This window comes from Typopeltis vanoorti, chromosome 16 (assembly GCF_054136105.1).
Source record: "Typopeltis vanoorti isolate ZY-2024b chromosome 16, IOZ_Tvanoo_1.0, whole genome shotgun sequence".
NCBI lineage: Eukaryota > Metazoa > Arthropoda > Arachnida > Uropygi > Thelyphonidae > Typopeltis > Typopeltis vanoorti.
In genome coordinates, this window is record NC_143564.1 from 29,372,559 (window position 1) to 29,397,466 (window position 24,908).

A 24,908-nucleotide genomic window follows, 5' to 3' on the forward strand; every position below is an offset into this window, starting at 1 on the left:
GGAACAGTTCAGCCTAGGTTGGTCCACATGGTACTGCACATCGATCAGCTTACACAGACTTTCTCGGCACGCTGACGAAACTGCACTCATTTAGCTCGCTACCTGGCCGCTATTTTCTCCATCTGTACACTGCTACGTTGAACCTTTCATCTGCTCGTCATTGTGAATAGCTCAGGTAGCGACCCTTGAATGATGGGAGCCTATGTCAAACCCAAGAGCAACAAGAGAACAAGAGCAAGAGAGCATTGCTAGGGGATTCCAGGTATTTTATATTCACCCCATAATGGCACCCTTTCTGTCACGTATCTCCACATGGTACTGAATTCTTCTGCGCGCAGTTCTTGTCTTCTCCCATAGTGTCTTCCGAGAATCCCACGTGCGCTACATGCTCCGTGCGTACGTGACTGCTTGAGGCTATTTCACTAATCCCAGTGTATGGCTCGTGAACTTTGAACTTGTATTACTACTTGGTCACACATAATTTACAAAACTTTCTTCCACTGCTAATATATAAAGTTAGGTAGTAATTTCATATGTATATACTTATCAAAATTTTCAAAATATGTTACTTTACAGAATTTTAAGTTATTCAAATTTTTACCTAGATACAAGCATATTCCTTTTGTGTTTTAAACTTGTTAAATCCTGAATGAGATAGTTCTTAATGAAATATCTTCAAGCAAGATTTAACAACATACAGTTCTAGTGCATACCAAATGACAACTACGGAGTTTATGCCAAATAATTAGTTTTTTACATGCAAACATTTATAAAGAAAATTAAAATATATACAGCAATAAAAAATAGATCTGCGTAATCCTGTGGAAATGGCATTTACATCCACAGTACTAGGTTGTCAGAAGAATTCATGTTAGAGGTTTAATGGAATATTAACAGCACTGAGAAAGGATTAAAACTAATTTTAATACTTCCAATATTTTGTCTCCGTCACAGAGACATCTTCGGGGTTTACAAAAACGTTTTGTAACAACACACATACAAATACAATATAGAGTGAAACTAAAGTCCTATCTAGGTGGTGCACCCTCTATGGGCATTTGCAGGTGGCCTAGGATGTAAAGAGGGATCTCTGATAATTAAACTTTCCCAAATTTTGGGAAGTTTAATGCACATATTCGTTTAAATTAGGTTGATTCCGAGTGCAGATTCCAAGAATAGTCTTTCTTTTTTTGAATTTACTATGGTGGAGCATAGTAGTTTTTTCCCAGGAGTTCCTGTGGGAAGTATCCAAACCAGGTCTGCAAGGCCAGATTGACCATAATCGTGTTTGCAGATGTAAGAACCGTGTTCTTCTAACCGGATGGATGCTGACCTGCCTGTTTGTTCGAAGTAGGCAAGTTTACAGGAACAAGGTACTCTATATACACCAGGCATTGAAAGAGGAGGGAGCTGGTCTTTAGTGGAGCAGATAAGGGTAGCAAGTTTACGGTGGGGCTTAAAAGCTGTATGGAGGTTGTACTTTTTTAATGATCTGGCTATTTTTCTGAAGTACCACGGATGTAAGGAATGGTGATGGCATTTCTGAAGTCCTTCTGAAGAGATGGTCGGGGAATGGGGAAGGACTTGATTATTTTTTTAATTCTGTAGTCATTATAGCCATTGGAAAGGAAGGCATTGTGTATGTATTTGAGTTCGATTCAGAAAGGGCAGTTTTACTGGAACAAAGATTTTGGGTCCTATCGGTCAGAGTTTTAATAATGCCATATTGCTAGGAGGGGAGATGGTGGATGAATTTGTGAATGTATCTGCCTGTATGAGTAGTTAAAAGAAACACACATATCAACCACAGTGAAAATTATATAATTGTAAATATTTTATCCTAAGTATCTTAGGACATCATTAATACAGTAGTTTAAAACAATAATAGGAATAGCATACAGTTAGGGCACATGATTACAATCTCATTAAACGTGCGTAACGTGTTACAGAAGCTAAAAAATAATAATAAATAAATAAAATAATAAAAATTATTATTATTTAACACAATTTTGTATGACAATTTCCCATACTTTAGGAATAGTAAGAACGTCGGTGCAGTTTAAGTTTGGTCTGTGTAGTAGGGCTTCAGAACTTTCTTTGTATAAACATTCATGTTTATATAAAGATCTATGTAAAAGTTTAGACTTTTCCCAATGGATCCAATGGTTTGGATATGCAATTCCGTGTTGAGGGAGGCCAGATTTTTGTGGTTTAAAAAGACAAATGTGGTCTTGATGTTTCGAGATGCGTTTCTGAGCAAACCTACCTGTCTGTCCAAAGACAATTTGCATGAGCACGGAATCTCATAAACGCCAGGCAACATCAAAAGTGAGAGTTTGTCCTTAAGAGAAGGTAACAAGTTATAAATAAGTAGTGACAAAATTGTATTTCTTCATAATTTTAGAAAGATGTTCGGAGTGCCGTTGAAATAAGGTATGGGAATCCTATGGACTTCTTCCTGTCTGGTTTGATGTGTGGAAAAGTAAATGATAATTTTTTGAGTTGTTTTAGGATTATATTCATTTAGGATGGCTGTATTTTTGATCACTTCTAATTCTTGGTTTAAAGATTCAGAGGAGCAGAATTTGTGTGCTCTGGAAACTAGTGATTGAATAATGCCAGATTTCTGAGATGGATGATGAGTGGAAGAATTGTGAATGTAGCGACCTGAGAATGTAGGCTAGCGAAAGACAGATGCGTCGATGGAACCATCTTCTTTCCTTTGGATGTGTAAATCCAAAAAGGAGATACCCTCTGGAGATTCTTTTTCTAATGTAAAGTTGATGCGATGATGAAGAAAGTTAATTTTATCTAGAAACAGTTGTAATTCATGTTCGGGATGATACCAGATTGCAAATACGTCGCTGACATATCTTAACCAAATTTTTGGTTTGGGTTCAAAAGCGAATATATTTTCCTCAAGGTGTTCTAGAAACAAATTTGCTAGGTTTGGTGATAAAGGAGATCCCATTGCTGTTCCTTCTTCTTGCTTGTAAATTTGACCTTTCCAGGTGAAGTAACCTGATGCAATAACAAGCTTGAACAATTCAACTATATCAGACAGAAATTTCTGAGTTAGTAATTCTATTGTTTCTTTATGGGGAATGTTTGTGAAGAGGGAGACAATGTCAAAGCTGATTAATAAGTCAGTTTTTGATAGTTGAATGTCTTTAATTTTTGTGTGAAACTCGATAGAATTTTTGATTGAAGAGACAGAATGGCCTATGTGAAGGGTCTAAGTGGAACATTAGTTTTGTGTAGCTTAGGTAAGCCATAAATTCTAGGAGATCTTAAGTTTTTTGATTGTTTCTTCATCTAAGGAGGAAGTTTCATTAAGTAGCTTATTTAATTTTCTGAGTTGACATTTTGTTGGATCATAATCCAATTTGGCATAAGTATTGCGATCTCGAAGAAGTAAATTCATTTTTCGGTCATATTTGGTCAAATACAGCCATCCTAAATGGATATAATCCTAAAACAACTAAAAAAAATCAGTCACTTCTCCACACATCAAAACCACACAGGAAGAGGTTCATAGGATTCCCATACTTCATGTCAAAGGCATCTCCGAACGTCTTTCTAAAATTATGAAGAAATACAATTTTGCCACCACTTACAAACCTATCAACCAAATTTACAACTTGTTACCTTCTCCTAAGGACAAACTCTCACCTTTGATGTTGTGTGGCATTTATGAGATTCCATGCTCATGCAAATTGTCTTACTTTGGACAGACAGGTAGGTCTGTTCAGAAATGCATCTCGGAACATCAAGAACACATTCGTCTTTTTAAACCACAGAAATCTGGCCTCTCTCAACACGGAATTGAAAATCCAAACCATAGGATCCGTTGGGAAAAGTCTAAACTTTTACACAGATCTTTATATAAACATGAACGTTTATACAAAGAAAGTTCTGAAGTCCTACTACACAGACCAAACTTAAACTGCAACGACTTTCTTACTATTCCTAAAGTATGGGAAATTGTCATACAAAATTGTGTTAAATAATAATAATTATCATAATTTTATTTATTTATTTTTTTAACTTTTGTAACACGTTACGCACGTTTAATGAGATTCTATTGTAATCATGCACCCTAACTGTATGTTATTCCTATTATTGTTTTAAACTACTATACTGATGATGTCCTAAGATACTTAGGATGAAATATTTACAATTAAATAATTTTCACTGTGGTTAATACGTGTGTTTCTTTTAATTATAATGGCACCACAGGTTCATTATTTAAAAAAAATTTTTTTTTAAATGTATGCGTAGGTTTTCCATATACAGAGAAAGAAAGGTTACCATTAGGAAGGCATGTTACTAAGGTGTATAGGAAGGGTAAACTATTGTTATTTTCCTTTTCCATCGTAAACTGGATTCTTGGATGTAGACTATTGAGGTGACTGAGGAAGGAATCTAATGTGGCTGGGACATGAGACCAAATAGAGAACACATCATCCATATATATCAGATGTGAGAGTTTTTCTTTAGAAGAAGGTAACAAGTTATAGATCTGGTTGATGGGTTTGTAGGTAATAGCAAGTTTGTATTTCTTCATAATTTTTGAAAGATGTTTGGAGATGCCTTTGACATAAGGTATGGGAATCCTATGGGCTTGTTCTTGTCTAGGTTGATGTGTGGGGAGGTGACGGATGATTTTTTGAGTTGTTTTAAGATTATAGCCATTTAGTATGGCTGTATTTTTGATTATTTCCAATTCTTGGTTTAAAGATTCTTCAGAGGAGCAGAATCTGTGTGCTGTATTTTTGATTACAGCCATACTAAATGGATACAATCTTAAAACAACTCAAAAAATCATCAGTCACTTCCCCACACATCAACCTAGACAAGAACAAGCCCATAGGATTCCTATACCTTATGTCAAAGGCATCTCCAAACATCTTTCAAAAATTATGAAGAAATACAAACTTGCTACTACCTACAAACCCATCAACCAGATCTATAACTTGTTACCTTCTCCTAAAGACAAACTCTCATCTCTGATGCTACCTGGCATGTACAAGGTTCCATGCTCCTTTAAATTGTCTTACTATGGACAGACAGGTAGATCTGTTAATAAACGCATTTCAGAACATCAAGACCATATCCGTCTTATCAAAACCAGAAATCTGGCCTCGCTCAACACAGAGTTGAAAACCCAAACCATAGGATCCATTGAGAAAACACCAAACTTTTACATATATCTTTATATAAACATGAACATTTATATAAAGAAAGTGCAGAAGCCCTACTTCACAGACAAAATCTTTCATTACTTGATGAAACCCCTTCCTTAGATGAAGAGACACTAAAAAAACTTAGGACATACCATGCTGGACCTCCTAGAATATACGGCTTACCTAAGCTTCACAAGAATAACGTTCCACTCATATCCGTCATGGATTCTATTAGCAGCCCGACTTACAGTTATCAAGATTTTTATCTAACCTTCTCCACCTCACATAGGCCACTCAGCCTGATCAATTAAAAATTCTAGAGAGTTTCACACAAAAATAAAAGACATTCAACTGTTGAAAACTGACATTCTAATTAGCTTCGACATTGTCTCCCTCTTCAGTAATATTCCCCATAAGGAAACGGTAGACTTGTTAACTCAAACATTTCTGTCTGATATTGCTGAATTATTCAAATTTGTTATTATGTCTGGTTACTTCATTTGGAAAGAAAAAATTTATAAGCAAGAGGAAGGAACAGCAACAGAGGTCTTCCTTATCGCCAAACTTAGCAAACCTGTTTCTAGAATACCTTGAAGAAAAAATTTTCACGTTTAACCCTTTAACTGCTGATTTTATATTCTACTGACATTGTCCCATGTGCTGAATTAATTTTGCAAAAAATTTATAAATAAAATCAATTAAAATTCTTAAAAGTAAGAAGTCCAGACAGCATCATACATTCTTGTTATACACTTGTTCACTCACAAAAATGGCAATAATAGTGTTTTTATAAAATTTGCATAATCTGCAAGAGGTGTCCACTTGAGGGTGCCATTTTTTTCTCCGCTCGAGTTAACTCAACCATAGCAGTTAAAGGGTTAAACCCAAATCAAAAATTTGGCTACGATATGTCGATGATGTCTTTGCTGTCTGGGATCATTTCGAACAAGAATTACACCTGTTTCTAGATAAAATAAACTTTCTTCATCCTCGCAGCAAATTTTTGCTAGAAAAAGAATCTCCACTGGGTATCTCCTTTCTGGATTTACACATACAAAGAAAAGAAGATGGTTCCATCTCCACTTCGATTACAAGCCGACATTTTCAGGTTGCTACATTCATAATTCTTCTGCTCATCAACTAACTCAAAAATTTGGCATCATTAAATCATTAGTAACCAGAACACACAGATTCTGCTCCTCTGAAGAATCTCTAAACCAAGAATTGGAAATAATCAAAAATACAGCCATACTAAATGGATACAATCTTAAAACAACTCAAAAAATCATCAGTCACTTCCCCACACATCAACCCAGACAAGAACAAGCCCATAGGAATTCCTATACCTTATGTCAAAGGCATCTCTGAAAACCTTTCAAAAATTATGAAGAAATACAAACTTGCTACTACCTACAAACCCATCAACCAGATCTATAACTTGTTACCTTCTCCTAAGGACAAACTCTCACCCCTGATGCTGCCTGGCGTGAACGAGGTTCCATGATCCTGTAAATTGTCTTACTATAGACAGACAGGTAGATCTGTTCATAAACGCATTTCGGAACATCAAGACCATATCTGTCTTATCAAACCACAGAAATCTGGCCTCGCTCAACACAGAGTTGAAAACCCAAACCATAGGATCCATTGAGAAAACACCAAACTTTTACATATATCTTTATATAAACGTGAACATTTATATAAAGAAAGTGCAGAAACCCTACTTCACAGACCAAATCTAAACCATAATGATGTTCTTGCTAATCCTAAAGTATGGGAAATTGTCTTACAAAGTTGTGCAAAATAATTTTTTTTTATATATGTTATCTTATTTTAATGTAATTTTTTCCCCTCAGTTATGTTTTAATTTAATTCTATAACATGCTACTGCATGCCTATTGGGATTCCATTGTAATCATGCGCTCTAGCGCATGATTACAATGTTATATTATTCCTAGTATTGTTTGAATTAACTGTACTGACGATGTCCTAAGATACTTAGGATCAAATATTTACTTATTAAAACTTATTACTTATTCTATTAATATAGAATTAAATTAATAATGATAAGTTACAAAGTCGCATATCATGAAAGATTTTACAATTCTATAAAATCTAGACATGCATCTTTATGTTTATGATAAGCGCAATTAAATAAACTTATAAGGAGAGAGAGAGATTTGTTTGCAAATAAATAACTAATCAAATAATAAACAGCAATTGTACTTTTTTATGTGATTCTCATTCACATAAGGTTATAGGCCTACAGTACATTAGAACCATGAGTGGGTTAGGATTTTTTTTCTATTTTATTAATTTTAAAGTTTTTGTATCTTTTTATTTATTTTTTACATAGTCCAGAAACCCTGCTCTAGAGACTAGGAACTTTTTCAAGTCATTTCAGGCCACCAATAAATGGGGCAATGAAATTCATCACCTCCCTAAAGACAATCACAAACATGCATGCCCATGCAGGATTTGAACCAATGACCTAGTTGGAGAGAGGATATGCTAACCACTCAGCCAACCAGGCCATATACATTGAAAGCACAGTAAATATAGGGAGGGGATTATTATCCAATGAACTAATAATGCTGATGATCAAGTGATTCATCTAGTCATGGCAGGAATATAGTGGGTTGATGGAAAAGCAAATCATCTTGTACAATTTGTTATGCTTGTTTTGCTTTGTTTTCTAAGAATATTATTTTATTCACTAATGATCAGTATATACTTTTTCCATAGTAATATATACATAAACAATTTCCAATTATCATCAGGATTATACACCTGTTAATGAATTCCACTTTCATCACTTTTTTTTTTTTTTTTTGTCAGTGACTCTTCTATCTTACAGTTCCATAAGAGATACTTCTGCCATGAGGTTTCTTTAATTCAAGTGAAACACAAGACGATAAGTAAACAATATTTATTTTTAAAGCCATATATTTCAGCCTGAATATTACATAATCAAAGGCTAAGATGATCATCAGGCCATCCATCGTCAGTGCAACAATAGTTATTTACAAAACAGTACACAAAAAAATGGACTGATTTGAAACAGAGCTGCATGATATTTATATACAAAACAATGCAAAAGTATAACTAAAGAAATGCCATATTATTAGTTGTTCATTATTAAAATAAATTTTAAAAACTTTAATGATGTATGATTAGAATAAGACTCTCCTGTACCTTAGATAGTGAGAGTGACAACCCAAACTTAAATCATTCTGATTTAAGCTTGGATGGTCAAGCAAGGCATCAGCACCTTCTTTAAACAAATGTCCAAATTCATAGTGACACAGATGAAGTAAGCATGTTTCAGACCATAGGATATTGTGGTCCATATCTATTCCATACTGTGCCAAGCCAGATTTTTTTCAGATTTCTTGTTGCTAATGTAAGACTGGTGGTTCTTGTACTCTCTTTTCCAGTGAGAATCCAGTTTGCCTGAAATAAGAACAATGTCAGTCACAAGGAACTTGGCAGACACCAAGAAGAGCCACAGGAGAGCATTTATCTTTGGTAAATGGAAACCATGATAATTATTTTTGATAGGAAGAAAACTAGTCACTAAAATTGTATTGCTTAAGAATCCTGGAAATTGGTTCTGAGATGCCAGAAATATATGGGATTTGGACTATGTACAGTTTCCTTGTTATCTGAACTAGGATTATAGAAATCAAAAAGATGTACAGTCCATTCTTAGAGGCCATTGAGTTTTCATATGGTGTTTGATATTTAAGAGTTCTTGCTGTAATTGTTGAGGGGTAGAACATATGGAACATATAATTCCATTCTTCTCTGAGTGAATGGTGAGCAGATTGTTGTTGAATGTAGCATCCAGCGAAACTAGGCTTTCAATAAATGGAAGTAATTAATTCATCTGATGGTGTAATTAATTCGTCTGATGGTGAGTGGAGGAGTAGAATATCTAAGAAGGATAATTTGTCATCTTTTTCTACTTTCATAATAAATTTAAATTATAGATGTAGATTGTTTATATTAGATAAAAAAAAGTAGATAATGCTTCTTCATTATGGCAGATTGCAAAAACGTCTATATCACAAGCCCAAAATGAAGCTTATGGTGCATGGATGAGAACAGAATGTCTTCTAAATATTCTACATAAAAGTTTGAGAGCAGAAGAGAGTGGACTTCCCATGGCAGTTCCTTCACAACTTGACTGTAAAACTTATTTTGGCAAATAAAATATCTGGAGTGAACAACAAAGTTGAATGATTTCACTATATCTTGTAGAAATGCTTCTGAAAGTGGATGTAGTGCACCCACTAGAGGTACATAGTAAACAGATTCTATATCGGAGCTAACCATTAGATCAATAGACTGTAGGGAAACATTTTTCACAATAACTAGAAAATCAGATGAATTTTAAGGAGCAGCAGGAATTACCAATTTGAGCTTTCAATAAATGTGCTAAAAATTTCACTATGCAATAAGTAGAAAAATCTATACAGTCAACAACTGGATGAAGAGGAATGCTTTCCTTAAGTATCTTAGGCAGACCATAGAACCAAGGGGTTCTAGCAAATTAAGTTTTTTTAGGGTATCTCCATCTAAGTGTACAGCTTCATCTAGTAGTGAGTTTAGTTTTCCGAGTTGTGTGTTCATGGAGCTGTGATCCAATACTTGCATACATACAAGCAAAACAGTTTTATTGTAGCACCAAATACAGTATCTATCTAAATACATTTGTCCTGACAACCTCTTTAAATTTTTCAGATGCAGAAAATATATAGTAACACCTGTTTGTAATGCACCGAGTTCAAAAAGCGAATTATTTATATATAGCAAATTTTCTAAAGCAAATAATATACACATATAAAGCTTTGTAAATATATATACAGTTCGAATTGCATTTCAGATTTTCTACAATTAAGAAAGCTAACATATGCTAATACATGAGCTTTCTTAATTGTACAAAATGTAGAGTTTAATATGTATGCTAATTTTTCTTCTTGTAGATACTTATATGTTGGTGATACATAACTGTTAATTTTAAGGAAAGACAATGTATACTATTATATTAATTAAATAACTTTAATTAATACTTCCTATATTTCGGTAATGTTACATTACCATCTTCAGGGAACATAAAAATTAATGAAATGTGCACACAGGCACTAACACTAAACAAATATGGCTGAGGTACCACCTAGTGGGCCAAATTGGATATTAATCTTGGCTGTTGGGCTGATGTTCTAAGAATGCAAGCCTCCCATATTTGGGGTAGTCTCATGCATCCAAATTTATTAAGGTTTGGGGAGTTTCTTAAAAAATTGACATCTCTTATCTGCTCTCCCAAGGACCAGCCACTTCCTCTAGACCTACCTGGAGTTTACCAGGTCCCTTGCAGTTGCAAACTGTCTTACTACAGCCAAACAGGCAGGACAGCTAATATCAGGATATCTGATATCCGTTTCCACCATTACAGCCACTCAGGACTTGCTGACCATGCTTTGGACACCTGCTATAAAATATGTTGAAAGAAAGCCTTCTTAGGGGTATGGTGTGTTCAGGAGTGACATGGGGGGGGGGGGGGAGTGTTACTGATGATAGCTGATGAGCTACAGCCAAGAAGGATAGAAGTGGAACTGCAGGATAGAGAAAAGAGCACATTTGAGGCTATTTGGTGTGAGATTGAAACTAGCAGAACTAAATCAGTTGAGTGCTGCTATAGACCAGGTGATGAAATAGATGGAGGAGATAGTATGCGTAAGCAAATAGAAGAAATGAGTGGAAGGAGGGTAATTATTATGGGAGATTTCAACTATGGTAACAACACTGATTGGAAGGAGGAGAGGACAAATGGGAGGAAGGAATTGGATTATTTTATGTGGTTATTAAGGGATAACTATCTGCAACAACATGTAATGGAAAATAACGGGGGGGGGGGGAGAGTGCTTGACCTGGTAATTGCATTTAAGAATTTGGCTGTAATGAATATGATCACGTTGCCACCAATTGGTGAGAGTGATCATAGGGTCTTGATTTGGGAGGTGGCTAAAGGTGTGGAATTTACAATTAAGACTGGGTACATGTGGAATTATCGGGCTGTTAAGTATGACAAGCTTAGGAGATTGATTGGTTCAGTGACATGGCATGTACAACTGCAAGGGCTAGAAGTTGATAGTGCATGGGAGGAGGTTAAGAAGTGTTTGCAAGAAGCAATGGCTGACTGTATACCTAGAGTCCGAATAATAAATCAAGCAGGGGTTCAATGGATGAATAACACCATTAAGCTTGAGCTGCAAAAGAAGAAACAACTATGGAGGGAATTTAAAGAGAAAGGTGACCGATAGGCACATGAACGGTATAAAGTGCAGGCTAGAAGGGTAACGAGCGTGGTAAGAAAAGCAAAAAAGGATTACGAAAGAACATTGGCCATGCAGGCTAAAGAGAATCCTAAACAGTTTTTTCGATATGTTGCAAGTAAAAGAAAATGTATATGGCAAAATGATTTTAAAGAATGCCGATGGTAGGGAGGTAACCGAATCAGTTGATATAGTTGAATTATTGAGCGAGCACTTTGCAAGAATATATCTTCCAGGTGATGTCATTGCAGAAATGAATGAACCAATAGATTATACGGGAATTGTAGTGAATGAAGTGGAGGTGAGTAGTCTATTGCAAAACCTCAATGTCAATACATCTGTGGGATTGGACGGTATACCAGCTCGTGTTGTACGTGAAGTGGCTAAAGAATTGTCAGTATCCTTGACCATTTTGTTTAATTTGAGTCTCGGGTCTGGGTTAGTCACGAGGGGGGTGGAAAGAGGGGAAAATAGTTCCACTGCATAAAGGAGGTTCCAAGACAGCTGTTGTAAATTACCGACCGATTAGCATATCAGGAATCGTTGCCAAGGTCTTGGAGAAATTAGTCAAGAGAAGAATACAGGAGTGGATAGATGAAAATGGGATACTGTATGGGGGACAACATGGTTTTGTGAAGAGTAGATCTTGCCTCAGTAACTTGCTCCCATTTTATAACACAGTTATGGCTGAACTGGATAAGGGTAATCACTGGACCTTGCCAAGGCCTTTAACAGGATACCACATGGAACTCTAATCAGTAAACTGGAGCAGATGGGGGATGGATATAGGGTTGGTGAGATGGACAGGAGGGTGGTTGATGGAGAGATACCAGAGAGTGGTTTATTCAGGAGTGGAGTCCAAAATATGGCTTGTGACTAGTGGTGTGCCGCAGGGTTCTGTTCTTGGACCACTACTTTTCAATTTGTTCATTAACGATATAGGAAAGGATCTGAGAGGAAGTGTTCACTTGTTTGCTGATGATGCAAAGTTGGGTAGAGCAATTGTGAGTGCACAGGATGTCAAAATCTTACAGGATGATTTGGATAGTTTGTAGGACTGGGCTAGGGAAAATGGATGTCAATTTAATGTGGCAAAGTGTAAGGTTATGCATTTTGGAGTAAAAAGATTAGCAGCAGTATATCACATTGGTGGAACCATACTCCAGGAGATTGATGAGGCCAGGGATTTGGGAGTGTTGGTGGATAGGGAGTTGAAGTTTAGGGGGCACATTGGAAAAGTGGCTAAATCAGCTCATCAAATCACTTGGTTGCTGAAAAATACTTTAACAAGCAGAGACAAACAAGTTATTGTTCCACTATATCGAGCCTTGATAAGACCTCATCTAGACTACTGTGCCCAGATATAGGTGCCAGGGTTCCTTCTTGATGCGGAGGAGGTGGAGAGGATCCAGAGATGAGTGACCAAGATGATATCAGGTCTGTGGAATGAACCTTATGAGAACAGGTTGAAGATTTGTGGGTTCCAAAAATTGGTTGATAGGCGGAAAAGGAGTGATATGATTGAAACATTCATTTTACTAAAGGGTTTCTATAGGATTAATCCAGAAGATATTTTTGAGAATAGGACTGGTGGTGGGAGGACTAGGGGCGATACATGGAAGCTGGGCAAGAATGTGGTTAGCAGGGGTGTTAGAGCTAGGTTTTTTACTTGGAGAGTGGTGAATGAGTGGAATAAACTGCCAGAATCTGGTGGGTGCTATGACTGTGAATGAGTTCAAGGCGAGGTATGATAGATACTGTGTGAATGTCAAATAGTTGTTCTTGACATGATGTTAGGGCCTCCCTCGATGAGTCTGTCGACTCCTTGGAGTTGCCCGAAATAATAATAATAATTACTACACCGCAGCAAGTTTAAATATAAGAGATTATTCTTAGAATCAGCCTCAGCTTTAAGAAACTCCCCAAACCTAAATAAATTTGGATGCATGAGTCCGCCCCAAATATGGGAGGCTTGCATTCTTAGAACATCAGCCCAACAGCCAAGATTAATTCCCAATTTGGCACACTAGGTGGCACCCTTTAGGACTCTAGGACTGACTTCAGTTGTATTCTTCAGCCATATTTGTTCAGTGTTAGTGCCTGCGTGCACATTTCATTAATTTTTATGTTCCCTGAAGATGGTAATGTAACATTACCAAAATATAGGAAGTATTAATTAAAGTTATTTAATTAATATAATAGTATACTTTGTCTTTCCTTAAAATTAACAGTTATGTATGCTAATTTAAAAAAAATTCAATCAATATAAACCTTCTGAAAATACACCTGCCCGACATGGAAAAGCCAAACATAGTAAAGTGAGTCCCCACAGTCAGCATAATATGAGTGGCACACTGCCAAGCATGAACATTTAAGGAGATCAGCATATAAGGCAATGATTATTGGAGATCCAGCTCATATATCCAAAAGCTTGGGATATATGAACACTGCAAAGCTGTCAAATGGAAAAGAGGAATGCAGTGTACTGTCATCAACAAAACTACAAATAAGATTGAAGGTTAGCAAGAAAAAAATCATTTTATGAATAGGAGAAAAGAAATAAGTGAAAGTGCACCACAGCATGGAGTAGTACTTTAGCATTTGTAAGAAATCTGAAGAATGGAAGCCATTAAATATGACACATAATGATCATCCAGAGAGAGAGAGAGAGAGAGAGAGAGAAGAAATCCAATTGCAAATTGTAAACTACCGATAAAACCATGAGATTGTCGTTTGGTTTGTTCAATGTTTTATGGCACATAGAGTGGTCTGAAAAGTTCTTGACTTCGACTATAGATCGCAACACTATCGGCAAGTGACTTTTTTTCCCTAAGTCGATACATTTTTTATAAGCATCCATGTGAAATTGCAAGTCATTCTACCAAGTAGTTTATTTTATACAGCTGCCTTAAACAAAAATGTTGTCGTATCCCATGAAATGGATAAAACTGAGTATCGTGCGATTATAAAATTCTTTGTAAAAGGAGGTTTAATGCCAAAAGAAATTCATTCGAAGTTCATAAAAGTTTATGGGCACTCTTCTCCTTCATTTTCAACAATTAAGAAATGGGCTGCTGAGTCTAAAAGTGGCTGTACCAGCCTTGAAGATGAGCCACGTGAAGGACGTCCAAAAAGTGTAACAACACCAGAAATCATTGATCAACTGCACGATATGGTATTGGGTGACTGGCGAGTCAAAGCGCATGAAATTGCTGAGACTATATGCATTTCAAAAGAACATGTAGGATATGTTTTGCATGAGAAATTGCAAATGAAAAAACTTTGTACAAGATGGGTGTCGTGCTTGCTCACAGCAGATCAAAAACGCACTCCGACGAAAATCTCTGAACGGTGCTTGGAGCGTTTTAACAAGAATAAAACTGATTTTGTGCATCATTTTATTACTATGGATGAGACTTGGATTCACCATTATACACCAGAATCCAAACAGAAGTCAAAACAGTGGACAGAAGCTGGTTGTTCAGTGCCAAAGAAGACAAAGTTGGTTCTATCAGCAGGAAAGGTCATGGCATCGGTGTTTTAAGATGCCAAAGGCATTTTGTTTATTAATTATGTTGAAAAGGGTAAAACAATAACCGGGGAATATTATTCTGATCTTTTAACCAGACTAGACGAAAATATTCGTGAGAAAAGACTCGGTTTGCAGAAGAAAAAAAATCATCTTTTATCAGGACAATGCACTTACCCACAAAAAGTGTTTTGGCAATGAGAAAATTAAGGGATTTGCACTATGAATTGTTAGAACATTCACCCTATTCCCCAGATTTGGCTCCCTCTGACTTCTATCTTTTCCCAAAACTAAAAATCTTCCTCTCTGGTCATTTTTCTTCGAATCAAGAAGTGATTGCAGCTGTAGAGGAGTATTTTGCAGATCTTACTGAGAACCACTACAGGGACAGTATAATGGTGCTGGAGCATTGCTGGAATAAATATATTTTGTAATTAGTTTTAAGGGGGATTATGTTTAAAAATACTTTTCAGACCACCCTCGTACTATGCCAGTAAACGATCATAACTGTATGCAAGTCAAAAAAAATAGTAAAAATGACATAAATAAAAATAGATAGGAATGTATATATCATATAAATGTAGTTCTAAAAATAAAGGTGTACAAAAGCAAGCAGAAAAAAAAAAATGGATAAAAAGCTGGTGTAAAACGATATATGAAAAAAGGGTGTCAAAAATTCATATCACAAATAAAGACAAGGTATTAAAAGGATGTACACAACGAATACCATTGCACAATAAATAAAAGTAATGTAAATGATCTATATTTGGTAAAAGATATTGTTTATAAAAATTTAAAAACAAGTTGTCTGATTAAATCTGTTTGCATGTATAGAACCAGGACAGATTGTGAATATGACTAAAATAATGACTGAGATCATTAATGAAATGAGCACAGTTAATTCAAATATGACTGACAACATTACAGAACTCACATCCACAGGCATGTCATCACTCCTTAATAGGAAAAAGTATGTGAGATGACAATGACCTATGCAAAGCAAACAAGAAGAACCACTTCCTCAGTTCGAACACTGTGCAGACTAGACTGTCATAATTTAATTTCAGGCTTCATTTCATAGATCTTATTATTCATCTCTATTTGAAGATGACTGCCACAGGGATAAAAGTTTTGTAATCAGTTTGTGGTACAGATAGATGGTGGATGCTTGAAAAACAAGCTGACCTAGCTGCAGTATCTGCAGCCTCATTTCCCTTGATCCCAATGTGGCTTGGAATCCAACAGAAATGGACAACTAAATATAGCTTTCATAACTGAGAGAGGAGGTGTTTGATTCAAAAAGTCCTGGATGATTCTGTAGCTCTAGACTTTTCATTGCTTGGAGAGAACTTTGTGAGTCTGAATATATCAGCCACTTCTGGTAGCATGCAGTCTGATGTATTTTAATGCAAGAACAAATGTTTCAGAAAGAATATCTCAATCCATCCTCAGTTATAAGATTACATGCTAGTTTCAAACAAGGAAAGAAACAATAACAATCAACTAATTGTTCAAGGTAAGCGCAGCATGCCATATTGTGTGTTCCTAAGTACAGAATGAAATCCTTTCAAGTGACAGGAGTGACAGATTATGCATAACACAAATAACACTCATGTAGAAATGCAAACTACTTGTAGCTGGTTAGGATCAGAATTTTCCATACTTTTGGCATAGCATAACTGTCATTCCAATTCAAATTCAGGTGATCTAAGTTCTTTCCAAAAGTAACTTATGTTCATTATCAATGAGATGCTGTACAACATGCAATTTCCTATAATGGATTTAGTTTTAGTGTTTACTTTTAATGTTCACTAATCTTCTCAATGGAATAGCCAGCTGATCAAAATAAGAATGGTGAAATTAGTAAGGAACCATGCTGAGCAAAGAAAGAAAAAGTACTCTGTCCTTTTTGGCAGATAAAAAATTAAAAAAATTTGTTTCAAGATAAAAAGTGGTAGTAAGTTCTGTAAGTGGTAAGTGATAAGTAATCTACTTCAAAAATCCGGCAAAATTCCTAATTTTTGATCTGGCAATCTTGATCTAGCAAAAATGGACATAACTCCTATAACATCCAAAAAATCACTGACAAGTGCAAGCTTACTCCCTATACAACCTCCATGTAGACAGGATTAGGTATTAGTTGTTACTCATTTAATGTTCAATGATAATAAACAACACCAAAAATGAAATAACATATTTATTAAGTACCTGACCTGATAACCAACCTCCATGTAGACAGGCTTAGGTGTTATTTGTGTTATGCATAATCTGTCACTCCGGCCACTTGAAAGAGTTTCATTCTGTACTGAGGCACACGCAATATGACATGCTGCACTTACCTTGAACAGTTAGTTGATTGTTATAGTTCATTTAATGTTCAATGAAAAAATCAAAAATGAAATAATATATTTATTAAGTACCTGACCTGATAGTTTGCTCAATTTCAAAACAGCATATTTAAAGTACAAACAACTTGTCACAATATACAGGTAATAACAATTCATGTTGGAAATAATTCAAATTGTAATGGACAAAAAAACTCAAGTCTACATTCAAATCTAGTACCTTCTAATGTCGAATAAACCAAAGCAGCTTACAGTTGATGATTGGAATTGGTCTTAAAATGATTCTCTCTCAAATTTCAGGTAAATTAATGTAAACATATCTGTTGGTTAGATGGGTGTTCCAGCTACTGATTCCAACCAAGACTTCCTGTCCAATCCAGAGAGGGCACTCTCCATACCTAGGACTGTAGACTTTCCCTATTCCATTTCACTTAATTCTGTTATTTTTTTGTGTATCATTACAATTTGTATAGCTGCAATATCTCTGTAACAGAGATGAAATATCATTATAATACTTAAAAATACTTAAACCAGTAAACCACAACTCCCCCCCCTCCACAATAAAGATTACACCAAGTCTATCACCATCCCCTACATCCAGGGCATCTCTGAGAAAATAACCAATATCCTCAAAAAATATGACCTTATTCCTGTTACAGACCATATAAAAAGTTGGCATCCCTTATCCGCTCTACCAAAGACCAACCACTTCCCATAGACCTACCTGGTGTCCCTTGCAGCTGCAAATTGTCCTACTTTGGCCAAACAGGCAGAACAACAAATATCAGGATTTCAGAACACAAAGACTACATCCGGTTCCACCAGTACAGCCGCTCTGGGCTGGCAGACCATGCCTTAGATACCCACCATAAAATTCGTTGGAAGAAAACAAAAATAATTCATCGCAGCAAGTTGAAATACGAAAGATTATTCAAAGAATCTTCAGCAGCTCTAAAAAACATTCCTAACCTCAACAAATTTGGGTGCATGAAACTACCCCAAATTTGGGAGACTTACATTATGAGAACTTCAGCCCAACTGCCAAGACTACCAAATTAGCCTGCCAGAGGGCACCATTAGGACTTTAGGAACAATATTAGTTTCTTGCTTTCTTCCTCATTTGCTTTGTGTTAGTGCCTGCGTGCACATACCATATCTTTATGTTCCTGAAGATGGCAATGTGACGTTGCCGAAATATAGAAGTTATTCATTAAAGTTACCTTTAATTAATATACTTTATATGCGTTGTTAATTCCGTAAACTAATTACCAGTTATGTCTGACCAACGTATAATCCTTGCTACTAGTATTACTATTTGTGCAATATTCTTTACTATGGCCAAATGGGCTGTTCCTTAGATCACAATGATGGTCTTGGTTTAAGCAATATTCAGAATTTATTTCAGAGTTCTATAAAGACAGTGAATTTGACTTTGCACCACAATATTATATACACCTAAGCTCCAGCAATAAATAATAACGCTACAGGTTGTTTTGAATCCTTGCTGGTGGCCTCACCTTACAATCCTCAGAGGACCTGGTTGCATACCAAAAGGAAGGACAGGTATTAGACAGGTAAAGAAACTGTTCATCAAAGTTTGTGATTTTGCTTAAGGACAGAAAAGAAAAATTTATCTTAGCTATTCTCAAGCTTCAGTAGTTAACTCCTTTGAGTGGACATAGGTGATTATATTAATTATTAATTTTAGTGACAGAAAATAACAAGGTTAATAGCGAAAGAAAACTAATAAAGTTCCTCACAAATAAAGATATTGACATAGCAGTCATCATAGAAAAAAATATATTAGAACTTATGAGATATATATGAAATTGCAAAGATCTACAGCAGAGTTGATAAAAATAAAAGAGCAACTGCTAGAGTTGGTACCTTTTTTTTTTTTTTGTTAAAAGTAAAATTAAAAGTAATAGATCTTGGCCTTTGTAAAAATAATTACAAAGGCCAAGATCTTTAATTGTGACAATATAAAGGTGACGTTTTTAATGTATCAAGAATCATTTTATTCCTAATAGACATTTTTAGTGATAAAATGCATAGATATATCTGCCTTTAAAGGATAGCTTCCTGTAAACAGAAAACTTCCTGTATCTTCACATCATCATCCTTCACAAAAAATAAGTATTAATTGTACACTAAGCATGTACAATTTGTTCTTCTGAGTTTCTGCTGTTAGAAGAATTAAATAAAACTTACTCTATTACTTAATGGATACAGTAAGACTTTGATAATTATTAACCCTCTTCCAAATTGCAATCAGATTAAAAGAACTTCTGAACAAATAACAAGGACCTTTTGCAGATATAATTTGTATAGCACCTTCAAAACCAACCTGAAAGTTGCCATCTTTCTTACCACTCATCAAAGATACCTCTATATTTGCCTGGTGTTTATCAAATACCCTGTATCAAATAATGGCCATTCTGCTACTATTAGAACTGAAGAACATCAAGATTATATACAATTTTTGGAATCTGAAAGTTCAGGCCTTGTTTCTCATGCAATTCACACTAGACATAGCATTCATCAGAACCATACCAAGATGCTACATTACAGTAGGTTCAAATTTGAGTGTCTATTTTTTGTATCATAAATTTAGTTTAATCCTTTATCCAAGTGTGAGCAAACAAAGTTTGCGCCTGAAAGTATCTTCAGGACTGGGTTAAGGTGGTACTACACCAGGGCAACTCGTTGCAAAGGTGGAGCAAGCTACCAACACTCCTATCCTAGTATCTCCCATAATGCAAAACACATCTCCTTGCGGATATGTCTAATGTTATGCATTAAGGGAAGGGCCACTACCCAGACCGGTTTCGACCTTTATTGAGGTCTCTTCAGTGGGAGCCAGGCCCAAGTCGAGATATCAGGCAGAAGCATTAGCAGGTCATCTCCACCTATAGGAATTGCCAATTGGTGTGCCACCCTTTTTTTTTTAATAAATTACTCTGGATTTAGAGAAAGATGTTGAAAGTTTATTTTCCACTTGGTTAGAGTATAATAAATTTAGTTTAATCCTTTATCCAAGTGTGAGCAAACAAAGTTTGCGCCTGAAAGTATCTTCAGGACTGGGTTAAGGTGGTACTACACCAGGGCAACTCGTTGCAAAGGTGGAGCAAGCTACCAACACTCCTATCCTAGTATCTCCCATAATGCAAAACACATCTCCTTGCGGATATGTCTAATGTTATGCATTAAGGGAAGGGCCACTACCCAGACCGGTTTCGACCTTTATTGAGGTCTCTTCAGTGGGAGCCAGGCCCAAGTCGAGATATCAGGCAGAAGCATTAGCAGGTCATCTCCACCTATAGGAATTGCCAATTGGTGTGCCACCCTTTTTTTTTTAATAAATTACTCTGGATTTAGAGAAAGATGTTGAAAGTTTATTTTCCACTTGGTTAGAGTATAATAAATTTAGTTTAATCCTTTATCCAAGTGTGAGCAAACAAAGTTTGCGCCTGAAAGTATCTTCAGGACTGGGTTAAGGTGGTACTACACCAGGGCAACTCGTTGCAAAGGTGGAGCAAGCTACCAACACTCCTATCCTAGTATCTCCCATAATGCAAAACACATCTCCTTGCGGATATGTCTAATGTTATGCATTAAGGGAAGGGCCACTACCCAGACCGGTTTCGACCTTTATTGAGGTCTCTTCAGTGGGAGCCAGGCCCAAGTCGAGATATCAGGCAGAAGCATTAGCAGGTCATCTCCACCTATAGGAATTGCCAATTGGTGTGCCACCCTTTTTTTTTTAATAAATTACTCTGGATTTAGAGAAAGATGTTGAAAGTTTATTTTCCACTTGGTTAGAGTATAATAAATTTAGTTTAATCCTTTATCCAAGTGTGAGCAAACAAAGTTTGCGCCTGAAAGTATCTTCAGGACTGGGTTAAGGTGGTACTACACCAGGGCAACTCGTTGCAAAGGTGGAGCAAGCTACCAACACTCCTATCCTAGTATCTCCCATAATGCAAAACACATCTCCTTGCGGATATGTCTAATGTTATGCATTAAGGGAAGGGCCACTACCCAGACCGGTTTCGACCTTTATTGAGGTCTCTTCAGTGGGAGCCAGGCCCAAGTCGAGATATCAGGCAGAAGCATTAGCAGGTCATCTCCACCTATAGGAATTGCCAATTGGTGTGCCACCCTTTTTTTTAATAAATTACTCTGGATTTAGAGAAAGATGTTGAAAGTTTATTTTCCACTTGGTTAGAGTATAATAAATTTAGTTTAATCCTTTATCCAAGTGTGAGCAAACAAAGTTTGCGCCTGAAAGTATCTTCAGGACTGGGTTAAGGTGGTACTACACCAGGGCAACTCGTTGCAAAGGTGGAGCAAGCTACCAACACTCCTATCCTAGTATCTCCCATAATGCAAGGATTTGCCCTGGTGTAGTACCACCTTAAGGTGGAGCAAGCTACCAACACTCCTATCCTAGTATCTCCCAATTTGCAACGAGTTGCCCTGGTGTAGTACCACCTTAACCCAGTCCTGAAGATACTTTCAGGCGCAAACTTTGTTTGCTCACACTTGGATAAAGGATTAAACTAAATTTATTATACTCTAACCAAGTGGAAAATAAACTTTCAACATCTTTCTCTAAATCCAGAGTAATTTATTAAAAAAAAGGGTGGCACACCAATTGGCAATTCCTATAGGTGGAGATGACCTGCTAATGCTTCTGCCTGATATCTCGACTTGGGCCTGGCTCCCACTGAAGAGACCTCAATAAAGGTCGAAACCGGTCTGGGTAGTGGCCCTTCCCTTAATGCATAACATTAGACATATCCGCAAGGAGATGTGTTTTGCATTATGGGAGATACTAGGATAGGAGTGTTGGTAGCTTGCTCCACCTTTGCAACGAGTTGCCCTGGTGTAGTACCACCTTAACCCAGTCCTGAAGATACTTTCAGGCGCAAACTTTGTTTGCTCACACTTGGATAAAGGATTAAACTAAATTTATTATACTCTAACCAAGTGGAAAATAAACTTTCAACATCTTTCTCTAAATCCAGAGTAATTTATTAAAAAAAAGGGTGGCACACCAATTGGCAATTCCTATAGGTGGAGATGACCTGCTAATGCTTCTGCCTGATATCTCGACTTGGGCCTGGCTCCCACTGAAGAGACCTCAATAAAGGTCGAAACCGGTCTGGGTAGTGGCCCTTCCCTTAATGCATAACATTAGACATATCCGCAAGGAGATGTGTTTTGCATTATGGGAGATACTAGGATAGGAGTGTTGGTATCTTGCTCCACCTTTGCAACGAGTTGCCCTGGTGTAGTACCACCTTAACCCAGTCCTGAAGATACTTTCAGGCGCAAACTTTGTTTGCTCACACTTGGATAAAGGATTAAACTAAATTTATTATACTCTAACCAAGTGGAAAATAAACTTTCAACATCTTTCTCTAAATCCAGAGTAATTTATTAAAAAAAAGGGTGGCACACCAATTGGCAATTCCTATAGGTGGAGATGACCTGCTAATGCTTCTGCCTGATATCTCGACTTGGGCCTGGCTCCCACTGAAGAGATCTCAATAAAGGTCGAAACCGGTCTGGGTAGTGGCCCTTCCCTTAATGCATAACATTAGACATATCCGCAAGGAGATGTGTTTTGCATTATGGGAGATACTAGGATAGGAGTGTTGGTAGCTTGCTCCACCTTTGCAACGAGTTGCCCTGGTGTGGTACCACCTTAACCCAGTCCTGAAGATACTTTCAGGCGCAAACTTTGTTTGCTCACACTTGGATAAAGGATTAAACTAAATTTATTATACTCTAACCAAGTGGAAAATAAACTTTCAACAAAAAAAAATATTTTTTGTATCATGTGAAGCCCTATGCACCATTCTAATCTTAATTGGACAGACTGTATGCCTAGTTCTGAGTTTAGGATGTGATTACTGTTATTTATAATTTTTTAAAATTAATAATTATGCATCTATTCCCATGACTCTGAACTCTAATTGCATTTCCTCCAACTGTACAGCTATGACCAAGACACGTGATATTATATGCATGCTATATGACTTGTATATAGACTTTAAATTTTATTACCAGTTCTTATGCCTTCTCCCTGAAAGAAGCTCATGACATATTGAGTGAAATGTATAGAAGTAATAAATTATATTTAGTTTTCTCTTACATGCGTGAAGTTTTCTCTTATATGCCATTATTTAAAAATTACATTTAGAAATACAGAAAAGCTTATAAAAAAAAGAAGTTTGTAAAATATATTTATGACATATACATATTATGTATATATTTATAATAAATTTATAAATTTATAATAAATATATTATGTAAAATACATTTATGAAATATCTGTCTTGATAATTTTAAACAAACTATATAATACAGAGCTGCAGGCATATTTCATCACAGCAAATGGAGAGCTAACCCAATAACAAAGTACTAGAAAGTCTCAGCCAAAAATGATACACTGAAGGAAATCACTGTAGCAAATTATTCCTTGATTGCTAATATGCCGAAATGAGAGATGTCGATGAATTTTTATTTCTTTATTTCTTTTATGACTCCCACTCATGAAAGGTGGTAAACCTATAAACTTTCAGGCCACCAGTAAGCAAGGTAGTGGTGTCACAACAGATAATGAAATTCATCTCCTACCTAAAGACAATCATAAACATTAATGTTCATAGCTGAATTCAAACATGCATGCTAAATAGTGATTGGAAAGTGGCTATGCTAACCTCTCAGCCAAACAGATGATGGCAATGCAAATCTCAAAAAACTTGGAAACAACAAATCTTGAAAGAATAAATATGTAACTTATTAAATAAGGAGATAGTCTATTACAAAAAAATAGATTCTAAATTTATTATATAACTGATGGAATAATTGCTGAAGCTCGGTAAAAAAAAACTTCATCATTTCTACATGATGGAGCTTCTGGGCCAGAGACAGAGAAATATAGAGGAGATCATAGTCCAGCATATGGATAAGGATTGATTATCCATATGCTAAAGGTAATGATGTGTGTTTATACAATAAACTCCAGTGTCATTTCTATGTGCATATGTCTGTGTGTAAAAGGGGAGGGGGGGAATAAAATTGCTGTTGAATTTATATAGGAATAAACCTTTCAAATACTGCATATAAATTTATAATAAAAGAATTAAAAGATTTCCAAATATTTCAGATACTATTATATACTCTATCAAAAGATAAAGGGACTTCAGATGGACAACTGAAAAGATTTTTATTGGTGAATATGTAACCACATGACTATATTATAAGGGGGGGGGGGCAAATTATTAAGTTGGAGGTTGCTTTGAACATTCTATCATACTGTTCAGAGGATGTAAAGGAACAAATCATTGATAAATTAACAGCAAATCAAGAAGTCAAACAAGTGAAGTTATTTCCATCTCAAACATGGAAGAAAAGAAAGCAGGCATACAGCATAATCAAAGAATTTCTGTTAACACAGTGCTTTCTGCAGATGATCAAATAGTAAATGAAGAAGTTA

At 36.0% G+C, this 24,908-nt stretch overlaps 1 protein-coding gene across 1 annotated transcript in view; it reads right to left on the reverse strand.

Annotated features, from left to right (window-relative positions):
* The window catches only part of LOC150097913 (TBCC domain-containing protein 1-like), a 349,586-nt gene that overhangs the window by 131,859 nt on the left and 192,819 nt on the right, over positions 1 to 24,908 (reverse strand). The window lies entirely within an intron of this gene.